Genomic DNA, 22,307 nt, shown 5'->3' with positions numbered 1-22,307 from the left:
CACAAGGAAAGACTAGAAGCAATGGGATGAAACTAAATGGGAGGAGACACAGATTAGATATTAGAAAAAACTTTTTGACAGTTAGGGTGATTAATGAGTGGAACAGGCTGCCACGAGAGGTGGTGAGTTCCCCTTCAATGGACGTCTTCAAACAGAGGCTGGACAGACATCTGTCTGAGATGATCTAGTGAATCCTGCTTTGAGCAGGGGGTTGGACCAGATGACCCAGGAGGTCCCTTCCAACTCTACCATTCTATGATTCTATGTGGTATTATTCGGTCACTGTGGTGGTAATACATTTTCTGGTCATGGTGTGACGGTATTATTCGGTCACTATGTAGTGGTAATATATGATCTGGTCATGATGTAACAGTATTATTCAGTCTCTATATGATCTGGTCATCGTGTAACGGTATTATTCAGTCACTATGTGGAGGTAATATGTGGTCTTGTCATGGAGTGACTGTATTAATCGCCTGTTTGTGGTATTCGGTCACTATGTGGTCTGGCCATAGTGTGGCGGTATTTGTTCCTTGTATGTGGTATTATTGGGTCACTATGTGATGTTAATATGTAGTCTGGTCACGGTGTGGTAGTATTGCTCTAGGTATAGCGGATTGTGTTGTGTATGGCGGCCATTTGTTCTCTCTGATATCAATAAGGCGAAGATTCTTGATTTCCAATAGAGATTAAATACTTGGATGTTTAACCCCTCTCTGTCCTGTGACTATTACACAGTAGCAAATATTCACTTACAGGTGTTCTATGGTGAAAACAAATAATCACCTATCCTAAGGCCCCGTTCACACGTTCAGTATTTGGTCAGTATATTACATCAGTATTTGTAAGCTAAAACCAGGAGTGGGTGATTAATGCAGAAGTGGTGACGTGTTTCTATTATACTTTTCCTCTGATTGTTCCACTCCTGTTTTTTCCTTACAAAAATACAGATGTAAAATACTGACCAAATACTGAATATGGCCAAAGGATAAGTGGTAAGTTATTGATTGGTGGGAGGGCAACTGCTGGGACCTGCACCGATCTGCAGAATGTGGAGCTTTTATCCTACTTAGTATGGAGCGGCATGTGCAACTCGACCACTGATCCATTCATTATCTAAGGGGCTGCACTTGGCTTTATCTGGAAGACCCCAAAGAGGATGAATAGAACTGCGGTCAGACATCCCACCAGCTGCTTCATTTTAAAATAGGGATTAAAAATTCCCCATTCTTCCGATCGGTGCGGTTTCCAATGCTCGGATTCCACCCATCAATAAGTTATCACCTATCTAACCTGTGGATCGGTGATGATTTGTTTTCATCAAAGAACCCTTTAATACAAACTACCGTAATTCTGTGTACATCCCAGTTATAGTATGCGCACAGTAGATGTGCAGGAGCCGCCTGTGTTTTACAGTCTGGAAACTTTGAAGAGAAGAAGGGGCACATATGCTAGGCACCAAGTATTCTTAATAAGCAATAAAACCGCAAGGATTGAAAAATTATAAAGAAATTTTATTAGGAACACTAAACACACTCCAGTTAAAACATACTTAAAAACATGTAGCAAATACCCGTGAAGGTATGTAGTATATCAAAATATAAGTGTAATACATATAATAATATAGAGGCAATACAGATTATTCCCCAAAATCTGCCCACAAATGTATTAATCTGATGAGTATCTGCAATTACAAGTGCTACCTTACGGAACAACTGTATCAAAATATATGCAGTTGCATTAGAAAAATAAGAAGGTAAGATTACTCCCATTCAAACGGTGCATATGTGGGCACATTGCTGTCTAATCCCAGTATATATATTCAAATAGAAGGTATACAGCTACTACTGTACCTACCACAAAGAAGATGCACCAACAGGGAGACAGGCAGATAGTGGGAAAACAATACAGAGCCAGAGCCCCAAGCGTTCCGCCACTGAATGGCTTCCTCAGGGGTATAATGTTAGTGTTCACTAGGGGAACAATATATATATATATATATATATATATATATATATATATATATATATATATATATATATATATATAGAATGAGTCCACCTGTTGGCTAATAGGAAATTGGACAGAGGGAAAATCTGTACTGGAATGAGACAAGGATAAGTAGAAGCCTCATGCTCAATGGATCAAGTATGACAATCCAGAGAAAGCAGTAAGTCCATATCATCCTCCTGCAGCTATGTGGATTGATCAAAATAAAAAAAAAATACAGTCGATGCTCCACTATAAATAGAATAATGGCTAACAGGTATTTGCATATAGATGTACGATGGGCCCCTAGAGTCAATTTTCCTTGTGGGCCCCAGACACATCAGTCCGACCCTGTTCCTGTCTCAATTACTAGGGGACCTCAGCAGGGCTGTGGAGTCGGTAAGCCAAACGTTCGACTCAGACTCCTCAATTTCCATGACACCGACTCCCTCATACATGGCTCATGTTTAAGTGATAAATTTAAGGTAGGACACATTTTTCTCAGCTAAAAGTCCAGACGCTTAGATTAGGAATAGGACAGACATTTATAGGACATTTCATAACTTTCCAAAATTCTTATGAAAAAATATTCCCCACAAACTGCATTGAACTACTGTACCCAATTTATTATATACACGGCTCAAAAAAATAAAGGGAACACTTAAACAACAGAATATAACTCCAAGTGAATCAAACTTCTGTGAAATCAAACTGTCCACTTAGGAAGCAACACTGATTGACAATCAATTTCACATGCTGTTGTGCAATGGAATAGACAATAGATGGAAATTATTGGCAATTATCAAGACAGCAGGGGTAAACTAGACAATTAGTACTTAACTTTTAATAGATTTAGTTAAAATGTTCTGAAAATTAAAAAGGAGATAACCATGGTATATACCCAAACAGAATTAAACCATGTCAGGTCAGGGACCTAGATCTCTTAAGGCGAGCCATGGTCAGTTAGGGATAAACTGTCCCTGCCAGGGCAAAGCCTACTACAGTGTCCAGCCAAGATAGGATGGACAGAGGAAAAATAGCAATCAAAAAGGAGTAAACCAGTATCAAATAAAGATTCTCAATGTAGTCAGTGGACACACAAAGCCATAATACTCACAGATTTATACAGATACAAACAGTGCTAGATAACTAATAAAAAAGGAACGGCGATCTTCCCGCCCGCGGCGTTCTTCCTCCCCTCTCCAGGGACTGACGCCACGTATAACACCAGGAGGAGCTGAGCGGAGGTTTCCTGCTGGTCGCGGGGGGTGCCAACTCCGGGGGTTTGCGGAGGAGCCGGAGGGCCCCGGTGGGTGAGAGAGGAGAGAGCTCTCAGGTGGCGGAGGGATCTGTGTGACGGAGTGTCCTGACGGCCATTTTGCTCCCTCCCCCAGGAAGACAAGTGTCCCGCGGTGATCTGCGACATAGGGAGACAGCCCTGAGTGGGGCCTGCTCCTCTGCCTCCCTCCTTTTCTTTTTGAGACCCCACGCTACTAATAAGAGGAGGGGAGGAGAGAAGAAGTGAGGATTGTCCACTGGGAATTGTGGGATTGAGGACTCTGCCTCGGACAGCAATATCTACTAACCAGAGGGTCATCTCTTACATCTGTGGAGTTACATGGGAGTTTACTAAATTCCAAATAGCCCTTCTCCTTTGTTGATGGCATCTGGGCTCCATCCAGTGGACAATTGAATTATAACAATTATTTTTCATCGTTCGCTTCAAACGCCATCTTGGGGCCCACAGGAATATTGCAGTCTCAATTTTCTACAACTATTATTCAACCACTACTCCTATAATTCCACTCAACTCTTCATGGTCATCTAATAACTAGAGATGAGCGTTGTTCTACTCGAACTGTTCGCCAATCTCAAATTCGAGCTGTTTTGGGCGGTGTTCGAGCCGGTCGGCGAACACGAACAATTTGAGAAAAATTCGGCTGTTCGAGGTTATGTTCGATAACTGTTCGTGCACCAAAATCATAACTGGATTTTTTCTCAGTAATGATGAAAATTAATGTTAATACGCAGTTTGAGTGTACAGCGGGGCGGGGGGAGGGGCAGGGGATGGATCTCTGCAGGAACAATGAAGATCTCCATTTTTTTTTCTCTTTCCCGCATTTGCAGTGGGGAGGTGCAATCTGTCAGCCTATCAGCAGCGCACACACGGAGCGAAGTGCTTTTTTTCACACAAGCAAGGGCATGTGTGATTGGCAGTGTATGTCACATGTCCTTGCCCTATAAGACCAAGCCATTTTCCCCGTCGCCACCATTTTCTCACTGCTGCAGCTGCGTGTTAGACGGCACCGCTGTTGCTGTGTGCGCTATACCTTGTTAATTTCAAGCCAATTTTCGCACAAATCTACAGATAGCTTGGGAGTAGGGAATAGTTGTGATTGCAGTCCTTTTAAGGACTAGGTTACAGCATTTCCTACGACTTTTATCAGGCAGGTCTGTGCTCTTAAATAGATAGATTGTGGGAGTAAAGACTAATTGTAATTGGAGTCCTTTTCAGGACTAGGTTACATCAGTTCCTATCAGTTTTTGCCAGGCAGGTCTGTGCCAGTGCTGTGCAAGTTTTTTTCACAGCATTTGGCTGAATCTAGCAAAGCTAATCCTTTTTGGCCTATTGCAGAGTGTGTTAGTCAGTGGAGTAGCCTATCTGTGTTGCAAGATATACCACCTGTGTATAGAATACCAATTTTTTTACTGCACCTAGTGAAGTAAAATCTTTTGGGCATAGCATCATTCTATTAGTCCATCTATACTGACCTCCATCAGGTTGCAAACTGAATATAATTTTTTTCTGCATCTAGCTCTGAAAAAATATTTGGGCTTCTAGCAGTGTGTGGGACTTGTTCTATTAGTCCTTCTATACTGACCTCCATCAGGTTGCAAACTGAATATAATTTTTTTCTGCATCTAGCTCTGAAAAAATATTTGGGCTTCTAGCAGTGTATGGGACTTGGTCTATTAGTCCATCTATACTGACCTCCATCAGGTTGCAAATTAAAAATAATTTTTTTCTGCATCTAGCTCTGAAAAAATATTTGGGCTTCTAGCAGTGTGTGGGACTTGGTCTATTAGTCCATCTATACTGACCTCCATCAGGTTGCAAATTAAAAATAATTTTTTTCTTCATTTAGCTCTGAAAAAATATTTGGGCTTCTAGCAGTGTGTGGGACTTGTTCTATTAGTCCTTCTATACTGACCTCCAGCAGGTTGCAAATTGAATATAATTTTTTTCTGCATCTAGCTCTGAAAAAATATTTGGGCTTCTAGCGGTGTGTGGGACTTGGTCTATTAGTCCATCTATACTGACCTCCATCAGGTTGCAAATTAAAAATAATTTTTTTCTGCATCTAGCTCTGAAAAAATATTTGGGCTTCTAGCGGTGTGTGGGACTTGGTCTATTAGTCCATCTATACTGACCTCCATCAGGTTGCAAATTAAAAATAATTTTTTTCTGCATCTAGCTCTGAAAAAATATTTGGGCTTCTAGCAGTGTGTGGGACTTGGTCTATTAGTCCATCTATACTGACCTCCATCAGGTTGCAAATTGAATAAAAACATTTTCTGCATCTAGCTCTGAAAAAATATTTGGGCTTCTAGCGGTGTGTGGGACTTGGTCTATTAGTCCATCTATACTGACCTCCATCAGGTTGCAAATTAAAAATAATTTTTTTCTGCATCTAACCCAGCCAATAGTTTTGGCCTAATACCACAGTTTGGCCACTCAGCTCTGCTCGGTTACCATCCATTGTTTTTTTGTGCAAACAACTCCAGAGTTGTGAATTAGTTAACCACCAAAATGAGTGGAAAAAGGCCTGCTGCTGGTGGAAAGGGGAATAGGCGTGTTGGGAAGGGGAAAAAAGGTTGTGTCCGTGGGGTAGGTGCAGAAGAAAGACCATCTTCCAGCCAAACTAAAATGTCTACTTCTTTTAGCGGACAATGTGATAAGATCCCTTTCTTACGGCCACGCCAATCGCTACAAATTCCAGATGAGGCACAAAAACAGCAGGTGCTTCAACGGATATCAAGTGCTCCTTTAAGTGGGCTCTCCTCCACATCAACTTCAACATCACAAATACTCCAGTCCTCAAAGGTGTCACCCAAATCGCACTTGCTTCCTCACAGCTCCCAAATCTCCAGCTGCCCGTCTGAGTATGAGGTAGAACAGATGGTTGAGTCTGCAGAGCTGTTTACTCATACTATAGCCTGGGAATCAGAGGTCGACTCCAGCGCTTCTGTGAATCCAGACGAGGAAATGATCTGCACTGATGCCCAGAATCTTTATGAGTCGGATCCAGGACCAGACGCAGAAGGTTCTGACCATAATGTAGACCCTCATTCCCAAACTGTAACTCGTGTTGGTGGAGACAATGAGGAAGACGATGATAAGACTCAAATACCTGATTGGAGCGACAACTTTAGTTTTTTGTCAGGGCAGGAACAGGTTGGCTCTGAGGACGACGGGTGTGATAACGCACAGGGTGATGATGATGAGGTCGGAGATCCCACTTACTGTCAACCCACAGTCAGCCAAGAGATGAGGTCAGCAGAGGAGGTGGAGGAAGATGCTAGTGACGACGAGGTCAGGTTGCGCCTTCCTGGACAGAGACGTAGTACTGGAAGCACGTCAACAACTGCATCCTCAAACACAACTCTGCCTCTCACCACAAGTCGTGGTGGCTCTTCAGGTCGCATGGGTGCTAAGCCTTGCATAGCCTGGGCATTTTTTCAGATCGATAAAGATGACCCAACTCGTGTTATCTGTAACATTTGTCAGCAAAAGCTAAGTAGAGGCCAAAAAATACATAGTTTGAGTACTTCATGCATGAACCGGCACATGGACATGAAGCATAAGTTGCAGTGGGAAGCTCAGTGTGCTACAATGCGGTCTAGCCGGCCGGGCCAACCACCGTCTGCCATATCTTGTGCATCCGCGGCCTCTTCATCCTCTGTGACTGGGGGGACAGCAGTCACACCTGTTTTGGGGCGCAGACCTGCCACCTCTTTACCCGCAACAGCCAGCGTGATTGGCAGGTCATCATTTTCTTTGGAGGTGGTAACACCAGCTGGTCTTGAGCGCTGTCCGACATCGATAGCACCACCTTTGGATCAAGGCAACCTAACATGTCCGCCTGCATCTTCCTCACAGACCGGCAGTTTGCCGGGGACACCCTTATCAACCCCGTCTAAGCACAATAGCCAGCCCTCGGTCCCTCAGATGTGGACAAGTAAAAGACCATTTCCTCCTAGCCATGAGAAAGCTAAGAGGTTGAATTTCACCATCTGCAAGCTCTTGGCTACAGAAATGCTGCCTTTCCGCCTGGTGGACACAGAGGATTTTCGAGACCTTATGTCCGTCGCAGTGCCCCAGTACCAGATGCCCAGTCGGCACTACTTCTCAAAGAAAGGTGTGCCTGCGCTCCACCAGCATGTCGCACACAACATCACCGCTTCTTTGAGAAACTCTGTGTGTGACAGGGTGCATTTCACCACAGACACTTGGACGAGTAGGCATGGACAGGGGCGTTACATGTCGCTGACTGGGCACTGGGTAACTATGGTGACAGCAGGACAAGGGGCTGCTGTCCAAGTCTTGCCGTCCCCACGAGTTGTGCGTCAATCCTCTTTATGTCATTTTTCCTCCACTGCTTCTGCCTCCTCAACCTCCTCTCGGTCTTCCACCTGCACCCAAAGCCTGTCTGGTCATGCCACAAGCTTTCTAACTGCGCAGAAGGGATCCTGCACACTTCCTTACTATGCTGGCAGTAGGGCTCAACGTCATCAGGCGGTTTTTACATTGAAATGTCTGGGAAATGTGAGTCACACAGCTGAGGAGTTGTGGTCAGCTCTGGAGAACCAATTTCATGAATGGTTGTCTCCACTGGACCTGAAACCAGGGAAGGCCGTGTGCGACAATGCTGCAAACCTGGGTGCGGCCCTTCGCCGGGGCAATGTCACACACGTGCCTTGTATGGCTCACGTGTTGAACCTGGTTGTCCAGCAATTTTTAGCCCACTATCCCAGACTAGATGGCCTTCTGCAGAGGGCACGGTCGCTGTGTACTCACTTCCGCCGTTCGCATCCCGCAGCTCAGCGACTTACATCTCTACAGAAGTCGTTGGGCCTGCCACTTCACCGGCTAAAATGCGATGTGCCTACCCGGTGGAATTCAACTCTGCACATGTTGCAGCGACTGTGGCAGCACCGACAAGCCCTGGTGCAATACGTTCTGACGTATAGCCTGGGCCAACGAGATTCAGAGGTGGGGCAAATCACGCTGGAGGAGTGGTCTCAGATCAGGGACCTATGCACCCTTCTGCACAGTTTTGAAATGGCGACGAAGATGTTTAGTGCTGACGATGCCATTATCAGCATGACTATTCCGGTGATTTACATGCTGGAGCACATGTTAAACAGAATTCGGAGTCAGGTGGTGGCACAAGAGGAGGTGGAGGAAGTAGAGGAGGAGGAGTTGTATGCGGAAGGGCTAACATCTGCAAGGTCCAGACGGTCGGCAGCACCAGGGCGGCAGGCATGTGAGGGTGGGGGAGATGATTTTACCAGGGCGCATGGTAGCAGCCAAACTAGTGAGGAAGGTGCAGGAGCCCAGGAAGAAGTGGAGGACGAACTGATGGAAGACTCATCAGATGAGGGAGACCTTGATCACATTTCTGTTGTGCGAGGTTGGGGGGAGAGGACAGAGGAAGGAAGCATGATTGTTACCTCGCCACCAACACAACAGGGACTTGGTGCTCCTGGATGCGCAACACACATGAGTGCCTTCTTGCTGCACTACCTGCAACATGACCCTCGAATTGTGAGAATTAGAAATAATCCTGACTACTGGGTTGCCACACTGTTAGATCCCCGGTACAGAAGTAAATTTGCAGAAATTATTCCTGCCATAGAAAGGGATGCACGCATGCAGGAGTATCAGCAGAGACTGTTGCAGAATCTTACATGTGCTTTTCCACAAAATACCAGTGGTGCACGTAGTGAATCTCACAGTTCCAACTTGCCAACCGTGGGACCGTCAAGTGTTCAGCACTCAAACCGTAACAGAACCACAGTATCTGCTGGTAACATCAATTTTGCGGAATCATTTCACCACTTTTTTAGCCCATCCTTTGCAAGGCCACAGGAGACAAGAAGTCTGACACATAGTCAACGCCTAGAGACGATGGTACAGGAGTATCTCCAAGTAAACATTGAAGCCACGACTGTGTCACTGGACCCTTGCTCTTTTTGGGCTTCCAATCTGGATAAATGGCCGGAGCTAGCCACTTACGCCTTGGAGATCTTGTCATGCCCCGCAGCCAGCGTTCTGTCTGAACGTGTGTTCAGCGCTGCTGGTGGTGTGCTGACAGATAAGCGCACGCGGCTCTCCACTGATAATGTAGACAGACTCACGTTCATAAAGATGAACAAATCATGGATCCGAAACGACTTTTCTACCCCTGTGTCATCCTGGGGAGAGTAAAAGCTTGATGATTGGTTAAAATCACCCTACCAACCGTTTTAAGCTTTCAAATTACTAATCATGTTTATCTGTATCTTGACTGGAAAATAATTTGGGCTTTGTAGCAGTGTGCAGCACTGATCCTATTAGGCCATCTATAATAAGCTTCACCAGATTTAAAATTAAAAATAATTTTTAGCTGCATCTAGCCCGGAAAATAATTTTGGGGCTCCGAGATGCGCAAGACACATAAGTGCCTTCTTGCTGCAATACCTGCAGCATGACCCTCATATTGTCAGAATTCGAAGTAATCATGACTACTGGGTTGCCACACTCTTAGATCCCCCAAACTTTTCGATCAACCTTTTCATTTTAATAAAGACCAAAAAAATGGTCATTTTTGAAATTATAAGCATTAGCAGGTTGTTAGAAACTGAAATCAAACAGTTTTCAACTCAAAACTTTATTCTAGGTGATGTTACATTTTCACATAGGACCCCTTGTTCGAAAGGAGCTTCTGAACTCTCTCGTCCATTGAATTTGTCAGGTTTTGGATGGTTTCTGCTTCAATTGTTTTGCATGAGGACAGAATACCCTCCCAGAGCTGTTGCTTAGATGTGAACTGCCTCCCGCCATCATAGACACTCCTTTTAATGATGCTCCAAAGGTTCTGAATGGGGTAGAGGTCAGGGGAGCATGGGGGTCACACCATAAGTTTGTCCCCTTTTATGCCCATATCAGCCAGAGATGCAGATGTTTTATGTGCAGCATGAGATGGTGCATTATCATGCAGAAAAATGATCTTGCTGTGAAATACACGGTTCTTCTTCTTGAACCATGGCAGGAAGTGCTGTTTGAGAAAATCCACATACATTATGGAGTTCATCTTTAGCGCCTTCAGGGATCCTAAAGGGGCCGACAATCTCTCTCCCCATGATTCCAGCCCAAAACATTACTCCACCTCCTCCTTGTTGGCGCTGTAGCCGTGTTTGCGTGGGGTGTCCATCAACCAGCCATCCTCCACTCCATTCATCTGGACCATCGAGCGCTGCACGGCACTCATCCGTGAACAAAACAGTTTTGAAATCAGTCTTCATGTAATGTTTGGCCCACAGGAGCCGTTTCTGCTTGTGTGAAGTGGATAGAGGAGGTCGACAGGATGGCGTATGCACAGCTGCAAACCTCTGAAGGACCCTGCATCTTGTTGTTCGGGGGACGTTGGAGGCACAAGCAGCTTCAAAAACTTGTCTGCTGCTATGACAAGGCTTTTTTGCCGCTGCTCTTTCAACCTGACGTAATTGCCTGTAGGAAAGAGTCCTCAATTTGCCCTTATCAGCACGCACACGTGTGTACTGTGAATCAGCTACATACTTCTTGATTGCCAAGACACTTCATCCTGATCATCGCACAATGTTGATTGTAGTCATGCCTTGACCTAAACACTCCACAATTTGTTGCTTCTCAGCAGCCGACACATCCTTTTTCTTTCCCATTTTGGCAGAAAATGTAGGCTGCTTAATAATGTGAGAGAGCCTTCTTAAGTAGTCTTGCCTTTCATTGGACACACCTGCCAAACTAATTAGCACAGGTGTCTGCAATTGCTTACAGTGATATAAAGAGCCCTGACACACATCACCATCAATGAGTTTAACTGACAAACAAACAAATTCTTCCCTTATCACTCCTAAACACTTTTTGCATAATAATTTGGAACGCGGTGTACATGTGCTTTTCCACAAAACACCAGTGGTTCACGTAGTGAATCTTACAGTTCTAACTTGCCAACCGTGGTCTGTATGGAATTGTTCAATAAAGGGCCCAAAATTAAGATAACATAGATGGGAGAGGTCTCTATGAATAGGAATTCCTAAGTATTTGATACCCTGTGAGGGCCAGGCAAAGGGAAAGTTGGACTGGATGGAATCCTATATGGATTTAGGGAGGGAGACATCGAGGGCCTCAGACTTCGCTGCATTGATTTTAAAATTTTACCATGTAACAAAGTGATCTATTTCAGCCATAACAGCAGGGATGGATATATGTGATTGAGTGATATATACTAGGACATCATCAGCAAATAGAGAGCACTTGTACTCGGTGCCTCCCACCTCAATCCACCTAATATTGGGGTTATGGCGAATTGATGAGAGCAGGTGCTCCGTCACTAGGATGTATAAGAGAGGGGACAGAGGACATCCCTGCCTTGTCCCATTGGTGATTGTGAAAGGTGATGAAAATGTTCTGACGCACCCCCTGGGCCTTGGGACACCCGGAGCCGGACCCTTTTTGGTGGATGCTGGTGGTTGTAGTCTTCGTGGCGGCGATCCGGTTCCGTGGCTCAGGGCGGTCAAACCAGTGGCGGAACTATTTATGTGGTTTTGATGTTTAAATGTCCGACTACGCCACCCGTGGATTGCGGTCAGAGTGAACCGCCGCTACAGGGCAGACCGCTAAGGCTGGTGTTGTGGGTGCAGCAGAGCGTAGCATAACTCCCCACGGGAGGAGTATAGCCTCAGGGCAGTGTATGCGGAGGATGGGGGTGATGGTGCAGGGCAGCAGCAGTAACGACACGGAGTCAGTGATGCAGTTCAGGGCCTTTACTCACAGTTCTTATTATCCAGACCACGTCTGCAGGTAACGGCTGCCCACGTCGTACTGTGCTCACCAGGTGAGGGGCTCAGACAACTCCCAGATAACTTTGGAGCGCTTCACAGGACCCCCTTTGTGTGTCCTTTGTCTGGCCTTTCTTACCAACACTTCTGTCCGGCTGCCTCGGGCCTCCTCTTGGTAAACTTGGCGCCAGTTTCCCTGACCCTATGTGGTGCCTTCCTAGCGGGTGGAGCAAGGGGCTGCGCCACATAAAATGTCAGAGCCTCCGGTTTCTAGCTGAGGGTCGTTTCCTGCCTCCACTAGTTCGGGGACCGGTCTCCCCCTTTGGCCTGACCCCTCCACGCAGGTGGATTCGGGCGTGCGGTGGCGACTCGCCCGTCCGCACCCCTGGGATCCCTTCATTCCTCGTTCCTGGAGCCTTCTCCGCTCCTCTTCCTTCCTTCTCCCTCTTGCAGGCCTGGGCCTCTGTTACTAGGCCCGCCTCCGGAGCAGAGCTCATGCAGAGCCCCTGCTCCCTGCCACTTCTGCTCAGACTTCTCTGCACTGAACTAAGATGGTGCCCACCTTTTATACTCCCTTCTCAATGCACCCAGGAACTGCTTCCTCCCTGCTCCTGCACTGCAGGGTTCCCCTTCCTCAGTGTTCCCTCCCCCCACTCCAGCCAGGGACAGGGACTGTCGTGCCCATCTCAGGGGCATATTGGTCGCCCTGCCCCACGGCAATGTGGTGTAATGCATGCAGGTGTCGGGTCCTGATCCACACTCCATCCTTATCTGAGAGTGAGATATCACACCTCTGGGTGAGGTGCAATACGTCTGTAGCAACCGAGCCCTCGGTGCTACAGTTCCATTTATCTTCAGCCTAGGTGACGTATTGTGATACAGGGCCGTGATTTTGGCTATAAAAGGGTCCCCTAGACCCCTACCCCAAGCTTTTTAAGAGAATCATATATGGCGTGCCAGGAGACTCTATGGAATGCTTTCTCAGCATCCAACGAGAGTATCTACTTACAAATTTTTAACTGCATCTAGCCCAGGAAATACTTTGTGCCTAGTAGCAGTGTCTGCTAGTCAGCGGATTATCCCGGCTGTTAAGCAAGCTACACCACCTGTAGTTTGGACACTTAATTTTTTCAAAGGAAATGCTTCGGGACCACGGGATACTTAGTGAAGAGCATCAGGAGGCACCCCAAGGCATAGGGGCTGGGACTGGCACTAGGATGCCTTGCGGTGGACAGCCGAGCTCGATCCTTATAAAAGCTTTTTAACTGCAGCAGCTTTAGTGGACGCTACTGGAGCTGGAATTACGCGGCTGCTGGCATGAGACTTGCCCTCCAATAGATCCTTGTAAATGGATTTAAAGTGTATTCATTCAAATTAGAGGGACAATTTAAATTAAAAAGCTTAGAGCTGCCTCCACCACAGGGGGGCTCTCTCGACCCACCAGCGGACAGGCACCAGTATTGGGAGAGGGGGGCTGGCCGTCAGGGTTCACCGCGGCTCTGGCACAAACCCGGTGACACGGAGGTGGCACGGGCAGGAGCGGACTGGCCGTCTCGGCTTCTCACTTTTTGGATTTTAGAAGGGCATGACATGCCTATATCTGTGTCTCCCCCTCCTTTTACTCCTCCACCTCTTTTCTTTTCGCATGACTATATGTACTTGTCACTTTTCCATGTGTTAGTTGTGTCTTCTGAGCAGTTTGTCAGCTTTTGGACACCTTTGAAGGTGTTTTCTATGTGTTTCTATGTGTTTTTGTTTGCCTGCCATTGGTTTTAACGGTGTTCGAAGGTGTTCGACGAACAGTTCGACGAACAGTTCGGCGAACACACGGGTGTTCGACGAACCGAACCGAACTCGAACACTACGGGGGTGGCTCAACACTACTAATAACCAATCTTGACCCTACATATCCAGTTTATTGATGGACAATAGATAACCTGCGCTGATAACCTGCTCTGGCGACCTCTCAATTTCTTATCATGAAGTAACTGCTGCCTACAAACCATGATTCTGTGAGTCTTCCGGTTCAGGCGCCGACCATGTGATCTCTGATTGTCTGCTCATGTTCTCCCCCCCCCTGTACATCGCCTCCAAGCTCCTGATTTTTGACCCTGCAGCTCAGAAATTTTTTTTTAAATTTTCACATAGCTGAAGGTCGTCTTCGAACATTATCTTTGGCCTATATGGACCGCTACCTTCTCCGTAGCGGGCAAAAACAATCTTCCTTTTCCAATCACTCTGACTTCTCTAATCTTCATAATATGGCTCCTACTCTAGACCAAGAGGAACAGCCAGCTCATTCTGATGACGGAAGGGATCTACGTCAGCCCCCTAAAACGCCCCCAACCCTACTTCCAGGAAAGGGGAATCACAAATGGACCCTTCGGAACTTGCAGCTGAGGTTACTGCTAGGCTACTTCCTGAAATCGAATCCATAATTCAATCTACATTCCGTCAGGGGCAACTGATCTGACAAGCGCAGCTCACTTAGTTTCATTTCTCTTTTTTCAGTGGTTTGTCTGGTTAGTGTTACTTTTCTGGTTAGTAAACATTTTTTTTCCACCTGATTATGTGTATTCTCATTTATTACATTCCTATTAAGGTAACTGATCACTTTTAGAGCATTGAAATTTAAAAAAAAGGAGAATATAGCCAATTTTCTAGCCTGTGCCAGACAGGCGCAATGCCCCTAAACTCGTTATGAAACATATTGCCACTGACGGAGGGTTAAATACTGCCCTGACGGATCTTCAGGCCAGACGGGATGAACAAGCCGAACAGCTCACTGAATTAGAATCACGAATATCGAACATTGAAGATGATTCAAATAAGGACCATTCCAAAATAATGGCTATTGTTCGTGAAAACACAATTCTGAGAGACCGTATAGATGACCTTGAGAACCGCTCTCGCAGAAGCAACTTGCGTTTGGTGGGTCTACCTGAATCGTATCTTCAGAACACTCTGAAACCCCTATGCGAGAATGAAGTCCCAAAAGCTCTAAAACTTCCTGAAGGTAAAAAGATGGAAAGAGTCCACAGAATTGGTCCTCCACCCTCTGTCCCTGGTGCCCACAATACATCCAGGCCAAGACAGGTCATTATGAAATTTTTGGATTTCAATGATAAAGCTGACATTATCCGAGCATACAAACAATTAAACCACCCATTAATCATTCAAGGCCATAAAATCTTGCTTTTTGAAGATTACTCCATTGAAGTAACCAGGAAGAGGAAGTCCTTCAGCTCTATATTCACCAGACCGCACAAAGAAAAAATTCGCTTTCAAATCCGCTAGCTGGCTACTCTACGCCTGAAAGACACAGATGGCTCTTTCTGGGAATTTACCTCACCTGATAAGGCAGAATTTTTTGTCAGCAGTCTCCTAGGCCCAAGGGCCAGCCCTGAACAGACCTACCAGGCGATAACTCCCTCTAGCTCACGGTCCCCTAAGAGACCCACGAAACAAGGAGGCAAAGGAGACCAGAGTTATAACAATAGTTGATCTTATGAGTTTTTTCCTTTTATACACCTGGAGGCTCTGGAGAAAAAGCCTTTTATGGAGGCAGTTGCTTAAGAAAAACTCTGATAAAATAACTTAATTAAGGGGGATTTAAATGTAATTTGTTATATTACACATATGGTCGGGCAGAAGTGAAGCCCAGTAGATAGTTTTTTCCCTAGCGAGCAGTTACAAATGTTCACGCTCTTGCTAGGTCAGTTCCATAAAACTTTGGTTTGTTATTTTAAATTGTTTAACTTGTTCGAGCTTTGCTCTCTAGTACATAATCTAACTACATGTCATCATTATTTTATAAGCTGGTCACCAAAAATGTTTATCTTTACAGTCATTGAATATGTATATCATATCTTGGAATGTTAAAGGTTTGCGATCTCCCCATAAACGGATGAAAGTCCTTAGACACTTAAAACGTTTAAAGCCCGACATAGCCCTCCTACAGGAAACGCATTTACCTGAAGCGGATTTCCCCCGGATGAAAAAATTGTGGGTTGGGGGTGTTTATGGGTCATCGTCCATAGATAGAAAGGCTGGAGTATTAATCCTTATTAATAAACAATTTATACACCAGATCATAAGCCAGCAACAAGATGGAGAGGAGAGGTTGATACAATTAACATTACCTACATCTTGTGGAATCTTCTCTATCATAATGTTTATGCCCCTAACATAGGTAACAAATCCTTTTTCAAACAATTGGAGACTAAACTCTTACTTGACTCCAACCCTAACAAAATAGTAGGTGGAGATTTTAACTCGGTGGTTTCGGTTTACGAGGATAGGAAAAACACTGCTGGTACTCCGCAATCAACAACCTCACAATCGAATTGACTATTTTTTTTATCTCTCCTTCTCTGTTGGCTAAATTGGTAACGGTGCAAATTGATGATATTGTTATTTCTGATCATGCTCCAGTAAGGTTGGAGCTATCAAGGAATTTCCCTCAGGGTCCTGACTTCTTATGGAGATTTCCAGATTACTTTTGCAAAGACGACTCATTTATTTCCTCGCTCAGGTTATGGTGGCGCGAGTTCTTATCGGACAATTCGGTACACCAAGATAACCCCACATTATTATGGGAATCGGCCAAGGTTGTACTTAGGGGGAAAATTTTGGTGTATACTTTTTCTCACAAAAAAAGTGTTATGAAAAAATATAGTGAACTGTCTTCTGAACTGAAACAAGTCTACACTACATTTCTTCTGGACCCTTCCCTTCTAAACAAAACACATTGGTCTCAGAAACAATCTGAATTTAACCAATACGCAGATATGAGAGAAAAATTCCATTTATCTCAAACAGAAGCATATTTTTATAGGTTTGGCAACAAATCAGGAAGGATGATGGCCAATTTAGCGAAAGGTCTGAAAAAGCCACAGGGAATTTTCCAATTAAGAAATATCAACGGGGTAACTCACACAAATCCTAAATCTATTAATGAGATTTTAGGCTCATTCTATAAGGACCTATACAAAAATCCCAAACAAACCTTGCCCCTCGCTGATACACTCTTAGATAGGGTCAAACTTCCTTCATTTTCGGAGGAATATAAATCTATATTAAATAAGCCTATTTCATTGGAAGAGATTACTAATACAATTAAAAATTTGAAACCAAACAAAGCCCCTGGACCTGATGGATACACTTCTGACTCCTTTAAATCCTTAACGGAAGAGATTTCCCCGATGTTAGTATCGATCTTCAACAAAACAATCAATGGCGATCCCATTTTCCCTTCCGGAAATATGGCTTATATCAAATTATTACCAAAACCAGGCAAGGATCCTTTATCCCCCAATTCATACAGACCGATCTCCCTTATAAACATCGACATTAAGCTCTTATCTAAAATAATGGCTGACAGACTTGCCTCTATTCTACCCCACCTTATATCACATGTACAAGCAGGCTTTGTTAAGGGTCGCTCAGCCATGCTAAATATTAGGAAAGTATTACTGGCACTAGATAAAATACACTCTACACCTGATTTAAAGGGGTCCACGGCAATTATCTCCCTCGATGCCGAAAAGGCCTTTGATAATATAAGTTGGGATTGGTTATATATGGTTTTAACCAAGATGTCATTGTCAGGCCCCTTTTTTAATTACATTCGTAATTTATATATGTCTCCAAAAGCTCAGGTGTACACCCCGGGTTTTCTATCCACTCCCTTCCCTCTTGAAAAGGGGACGAGACAAGGCTGTCCTTTGTCCCCCTTACTTTTTAACCTAGCACTAGAACCCTTAGTCCATATTTTATCTGACCCTAAAACTTTCTCAGGCATCCAATTCAATAAAAAATCAATTCAGGCAGCATTTTTTGCAGACGACATCATTTTGTTTATGTCAGATCCCATCCAGCATTTACCTCCAGTGCTGGATCTACTTAAAATTTTTGGCACTTACTCTGGGTTTAAAATAAATGCTAAAAACTGTGAATTGCTACCATTAACTGAAAAAGGAATGAAACTCTACCCCAAAAAATCTTTCTATGATATTAATATAGCTACATCTCATATCACCTATTTGGGCATAAAAATAGGCTGTTTGCCATCCTCTTTGTATACGTTGAATTATCCCCCCCTCATCAAAAAAATCACTGTTCAATTGAAATCGTGGCAAGATTTGCCCTTATCTTTTTTAGGTAGGGTGCATCTCGTTAAGATGATCAGTACATCTAAAATTATGTATCAACTCCAAACTCCATTGCTACTGAAACACTCTGATGTAGTCACACTTAATAGGGCCTTTAGTCGTTTTATATGGAGAGGAAAATGTCCTAGGATTAATCTAGACAAACTTATGTCATCTAAGGATGATGGAGGCATCAATTTTCCCAATATCAGGAATTATAACCTTGCTTGCCTTTTTCGCTACATAATAGACTGGCTCCACAAAAGACATACATACTCTGATTATTCTTTGGAATCAGACTATGCTTACCCCTTCAATTTAACCGCACTTCTACACTCTCGTTATACTTCCCTACCCCCAGCAATCAAAAAATCAGTAACTTTTAAAGACACCATTTCCGCTTGGAAAGCGGTTAGGAAGAAATATGGCCTTTCTTTCAGAATTTCTAAGCACCTGCCGCTATGGCGGAACCAGGAATTTCCACAGGGCAGTGAAAATAAATTATTTTTTTAAATGGCAGCTAGCGGGTATAGATAACATATCTCATCTTCTCCACCCAACCGAGCGGAGGTGGTTGACATACCCAGAGTGTATGGATAAGTATGATCTACCTCTTCAGGTATGTATGATCTACCTTGTTCAATTTGAACAAATTAGACTATCCATTATGTCAAACTTAAGGGATGTTACCTTCGAGACCTTTCAAAACGAATTTGATGTAATTTTATTATCCCCAACAGCCACTCCCTCAATATCTAGTCTTTACTCGGCTATGAAATCCAATTTATTAAAGATATACCCTGACATTTTCTTTAAATATTGGAAGCAACAACTTGATGACGTTGAAATTCCCACTAAGATCAGACTAGGCTGGAAGGTATTTAGAAAATACATTATAAACGAAACATGGAGAGAAACTCAATATAAAATAATACATGGGGCCATTTACGCTTTTAATATACTGAAAAAAGATCCATTATCAAATAGACTAATTGCATGCCCTAAGTGTCATCATCCATACTCTGACCTTATGCACGCCCTATGGTCCTGCACCTATTCAACAGTATATTGGGATCAGGTCTCAGACTTGATGAATATTATATGGGGTCCAGAGTACACCCTCTCTCCATACTTAGCCCTACTACATTATTGGAGCAACCCAGAGAACCCCGACAAAAAATCAAAAGGCCCCCCAAAACTGCTTCATACTCTACTCTTCCTGGCAAAAAAAACAGTTACTCAAACATTGGCTGGACGCTAACATTCCCCCTATAGCAGAGCTAATAATCCAACTGAAACATTTTATGGGAGTAGAACAACTAGATGCCCTTAGTAACAAAGAACAACAAGCTGGCAAGTTTCTATCAAAATGGAAGCAGTTTATTATAACATGTTGCTCTCTGACTGAAAAGAATAAAATTGTCCAACCATTTACTTCTACAGTATGGTATATCCTAGAGGTTCTAAAAGACAACTTGGGACTTTTACGCGTTAACTAAAACATGGGAGATAATTGACACAAATCACCAATATTTATTTAATTCTTTTGACTGAAGATGACTGTATATTGCAATACTTAATCTTTGTATCTTTGTTTAGCTGTTTAATTGTTAAGCCAGCCATCCTGAACTTATTGGTTATCCAGTGTGCCTGATCTATGTTCAGGCTCCTTATTATTGTGCATCCTGGCTTTGTTTTATATGTCTTTATACGTTTTTGCTTTTTTGAAAAAACCTAATAAAAATGATGTTTGAAAAAAAAAAAAATGGAACGTCCTCACCCAATCATTTGTAGAGCATCTATGGTAAAGAGAGGAGTTCTCCAAGGAGGGGAGGCAGATCCATTTGCAGAGATGAGGCGTGTAATTCTGCCCCTGTTAATTCCCTAGAGGGTCTATACTGCCCCTAGCAAACCCTTGCTCCTGCCCTTACAAGGACAGTCCACATCTAGCCACTGCACTCTGTAGCCCTGTGCTTTCCCTATAGTTCCAACGCGTTTCTTCCAACCGGAATCATCAGGGGACTTGAACTATAGCACTAATGGAGCTAGACTATTCACTAACTCAGACAGCATGACTGTCTCCACTATTCTGGTGAAGCAACTATTAGTCATAGTACATGGTTTATATAGAGATAGAATGTAACAAAAGCAATGCGCTAGTTTCATTGTCTAATAAAGAGAGTAGTATGTAAATAGCCACCATCATAGATCGTTAGATTCATATATCAGGTGTCTCTAAAGCTGCACATGGCCCCAGAGTAGCATGTGGAATGCAAGCCCAGAATCTGGACCGCACTTCCGCCTGTGCGGACCGCAGGAGCGTCACTTCCGGTGACGCGGCACCCGGTGATGTCACATCCGGCCGTACACAGCAGCCGGAGCCTGCAGTGGAACACAAGCCAGCCAAATGGAACGCAGATGTGTCACAGCCGGTGAGGTCACATCCGGTGACGTCATCACATATAGCGTCCAGGCTGGTTGCTATCGTTGCGTGGTTACAATTACCGGAGGGCTCGCAATGCACGTGTTTAGTCAGTCAGATAATTATCAAGTCACAAGATGGTCACTGAGTGACACACACGCATTGTGATACAGCCAAATAGATATATAACAAACTCAATAGATTATTTAATGAATGGACACTGTGTAAATGGTAAGGTAGCCAATATAAATATAAAGGGTTATCTCTGGCAGGAACTAGTACAAAATCAAAATAAAAGCGATTACTGAAGCTACAAAAATTGTACAAGAGGTCAGAGTGCACAAAATGCATACATATAATGGGATGGTTAGGGAAACAATAGAAGAATACAGGGGACTATAAGAAGCAATTATATGTGCACTGCTCATTCATGCCCTGAGGGGACACTGTATCCAGATAGTATATCCACCTTGTTTCCGCCTGTAGAACCAACCTATCCCAATTCCCTCCTCTCTGTGGTTTCCATATGTGATCAATCCCCATAAACTTGATAAATTTAGTATTGCCATTATTATGGCACAAGTTCAGATGTTAGGAGGGCGGTTGCAGACAACTTTAATATAATGGAACGCAACCGACACCTGGGTCCGCGATGCAGCCTGGTGGACTGCTGCCGAACACTTTCCGGGTGGAAAGGAAAGTAACCAACTTAAATGATAACCCTTCCGTGTTACTGCACACAGGAACGGGTATAGCGGTTCGCTCTATCTCCGTTAACTACATGGGAGAAGCGCGACCGGGGAAGTAGCTGTAGCCCTGTTAACTTCACAGGGACTACACTGGCGGCGCTAGGATGCGTGTGTGACTACGCTGACGGGTACACGTGCCTCCAGCCGGTGTGCTACCGGACTGAGGAGTACTACTCCACGTGGCTGACAGGCGATAGCCGTGGATAGGGCGCCTGCAGGCTGCTCGGGGTGTTAGGCGACCCCTTTGGTAGAGCCAGACTGATAGGCGAAGCTGCCTGCCTATTTCAACTAGCCTGCCTATAGAAACTACGTGGAACACAGTCACCCACACAACAGCATCACTTGCTCAATGATCAGAGCGCGCCGCCATGTTTATGGGCAGGTATTTTAAAGACTAAGCCCTGCCCACCTTCACACTATTGGTGGCGTCACCCGCGACCAATCAGGCGGTGCCAGGTCACCGGATCAGGTGGTTGCCAAACCACCAATCATGGTCCGCCAGGTCACGGACATGCTCAGTGCGGAGAATCCTGGACTTAGGCTCCAACAGCCCTGTCTCCCTCAGTAGCCTATGCTTAACATTGCTAGGCACAAATACCCAAGAGACAATCTGTACATCTCGTGGACCAGCTAGACGTTGGGGCTGACGACGATGCTGAGCAGCATCAGCCCTGGTTGGACTGAAATGGGAGACCACAGAAGGCTCTGGACCTATTTTGAATCCAGCAACAGCCCGACGCCTAACATCATCCCCCTTCACTTAACGCTCATTTTCCTCAACGAGCAGGGGAGCATGAATGTGGTCCACCGGGTCACAGAGAAGATCCTCAGAACTGTCACCCCTCCGGTGTACAGGGTACCCTTTTTTAAAGCGGGGGGCAAACTTAGCAGACTCCCCGCGTACTTTAGTAT

At 44.6% G+C, this 22,307-nt stretch overlaps 1 long non-coding RNA gene across 2 annotated transcripts in view; it reads right to left on the bottom strand.

The window, feature by feature from the left end:
* LOC141154402 (uncharacterized) overlaps positions 1–22,307 on the bottom strand; it is a 699,373-nt gene that overhangs the window by 592,276 nt on the left and 84,790 nt on the right. The window lies entirely within an intron of this gene.

The sequence above is a fragment of the Phyllobates terribilis genome, unplaced genomic scaffold, assembly GCF_046119375.1.
Source record: "Phyllobates terribilis strain yellow unplaced genomic scaffold, ASM4611937v1 Scaffold_7__3_contigs__length_470593459, whole genome shotgun sequence".
NCBI classification, from domain to species: Eukaryota; Metazoa; Chordata; class Amphibia; order Anura; family Dendrobatidae; genus Phyllobates; species Phyllobates terribilis.
This window is presented reverse-complemented; position numbering and strand designations above follow the sequence as displayed.